This window comes from Syngnathoides biaculeatus, chromosome 12 (genome assembly GCF_019802595.1).
Source record: "Syngnathoides biaculeatus isolate LvHL_M chromosome 12, ASM1980259v1, whole genome shotgun sequence".
Lineage (NCBI taxonomy): Eukaryota > Metazoa > Chordata > Actinopteri > Syngnathiformes > Syngnathidae > Syngnathoides > Syngnathoides biaculeatus.
In genome coordinates this window covers 24,148,820-24,151,428 of record NC_084651.1, presented here as the reverse complement: position 1 = coordinate 24,151,428, position 2,609 = coordinate 24,148,820, and the positions used below count along the sequence as shown (strand labels likewise).

Here is a 2,609-nt window from a genome sequence, read left to right as displayed (position 1 = left end):
TAAATAATATATTTGCTTTAAGACACAGTGCACTATAATTTCATTTTTTGCTGTAGTACTGGCTGAGACAAACCATGTGATGAATATTCCATTGTGAGTAAGAGTGAGTAAAAAGCATGCTTCTGTTCACCTGTGACTGAGGAAAATTCTTTTGTTCATACATCACCATTGTTAACCAAATTCTTTGTCATTTATTCCAAAGACAGAAAAAGTGTTTATCTAAGTGTATGTTTTTGCGTTTTCTGAGTCATTTCCACATCTTCACCACCCTTTCTCTCTTCAACAGTGTAACGTTTACCTTTTCCAACAGCAGAGGCAACTGTTCAGCCTTTTCAGCATTACCAAGTCATCACAATTACAAGAGCTTTAGTTAACATTTGAATAAAACACACTACACACGAATAGGTCTACTGTAATTTTGCGAGTATAATGGATTCTGAAGTATAATGCGTACCCCCAAAGTTGACTTAAAAAAATCAGGAAAACACTTCTACCAATGTACAATGCACACCAGCAATATGCTGCTATCCATATGCTCAAAATATTAGGAATTATCTGTATTTCTGTTTTGCTAGGTTTGTACTTTGTTTGTACTGATGCACCGATAACATATATCTCGGGACAGGACATGCTTGTCCTGGTCCCTGCAATTGTCAGAACAGAATCCCTAAACCAACTAAAATAAATGCTCAACGATGGCATAATATCTTATTAATACTTCTTCTTCTTCTTTGCCTTTTGGCTTGTCCCGTTAGGGGTCACCACAGCGTGTCATCTTAGATGAATGCATATTTGTTTGGTACAGTTTTACGCCGGATGCCCTTTCCGACGCAAACCCTCTGTATTTAGCCGGGGAGAGAAGCTTACAGCACCTGGTATTCACAGGCGGTCTCCTATCCAAGTACTAACCAGGGCCAAACCCGCTTAGCTTCCGAGATCTGATGAGATCGGGCATTCTCAGGTTAGCATGGCTGTAAACTCTTATTAATACTGTTGATAACACATATTACAGTCTTAAATAAATACACTATTTAATACAGTTTAACTTAAACATTTTTAGTGCAGTTTATCCACTACATTACACATCCTTGGCCAAGACTTCAAAAGAAGCATCTGACTTGCATCCTCTTTGCCATCCATGGCGTTTGTGTGGAAACATTTTTTTTTAATCCCAAAAGTCTTGGTTTCCTTTATTCCTCATTATTGTCAGCGGTTTGAGGGGAAGATCCACCATCCTAATAGTGCAGCCTCTTGCTCCCGTTTGGCTACAATCTGTAGCAGCTCTTCATAGCGTCAGGTCACTAACAAAACGAGAGCTCAAACTATCTAGAAATGAGCGTAATGGGCGCTATCCCCGTTTTTCTTTAAATGATCGTACGATTGTACTACGTAGTTTCACCTCATGTCGTTTTGCTTCCGGTTTGGCTGCGTCATCGGCCGGAGTGATGACAGATTTCTCTTAAAAACGGCTGCACAACTAGCCCTTGTAGTAGACATTTTCTGTCGTCATTTAAGTTAAAACAAACTCACGGGCAGTCGTTTCTGATGTTTGGTACTGTAGCAACAAATATGCTACGCTAACGATTATTAAATGCAATGCTCCCCCCCCCCCCCCGAGGAAATCAGAGTTCACAGTTCAGTTTGGTGGTGTACATTACTGTAATATATATAAACGTTTAATAAAAGACATCAAATATCATATTAAAATTTATATGTATACCTTTTTTTACCACTCTATGTAACTGTATACAACTGCACAATGTGATTGTATTTTTTATTTTTCATCCATACCTAAATGTAATGCGCTCAATTGACTTTTTGAAAATATTTTGGGAGAAAAATTACACATACATTTTTGAGAAATCACAGTAATTCTTGTTGTTTGACTATTACTGTTGTGCTCTGAAAAGAAAACTTCTGAAATACGGTGTGTTTCAAATTGAGAAACTTAAAATAGCATATTCCCATGTACCAAGTACATTTCCACACATTTTTGTCAAAATTCAGCCTCCACTAACAAGAAAAACTGTAACACTGTTCTACCACCTCATTTCTTCATGTGGGTAGCAGAATTTGATAATATTCATGAGGCTTATTTATAATCGCCTAGACAGTAAATATTGCACACTCCTTTTGCGGTTACGTAATGGGCATGTAACTTTATAGGTAAACATGTGAAGTGGTATTCCTGCTGTGGCTGGGAGTTTAGCAAGGGTGCCAGGCCCTCCATGTGGATGAAAGCCTTGTGAGATTGCACCGTCTAGCTTCACTTAGACTCTTATGAAAAACAGACCTTTACTGGAGGGAATGTGTCCAGTCTCCTTCAAGTAAGAACAGCAATGGCGCACAAACCTCGCAAAAGGGAAGACTATTTACAAACCAGAAGCTTTTCTTCCCTGGTGCTTTAGCATTGTCCTTTGAAATCTACACCTTTGCTACCCCTTATCCCAAAGTGCATTGAACATTATTTCTGTCATTTTCCATTTTCTTTTTCTTCCTTTTTTACAAAAAAACATTTGGCTGTCCATCTTCTCTTCTGCATTTTAATGAGCAAGCACCCTTGCAACCTGAATAATCTAACCTGTCATCTCTCCTGACCCAGTCCACGT

The 2,609-nt window shown here is 38.5% G+C and overlaps 1 pseudogene; it reads right to left on the bottom strand.

Annotated features, from left to right (window-relative positions):
* Window positions 1-860: 860 nt before the first annotated feature.
* On the bottom strand, window positions 861-979 carry LOC133510291 (5S ribosomal RNA; annotated as a pseudogene).
* Between the last annotated feature and the right edge of the window lie 1,630 nt (window positions 980-2,609).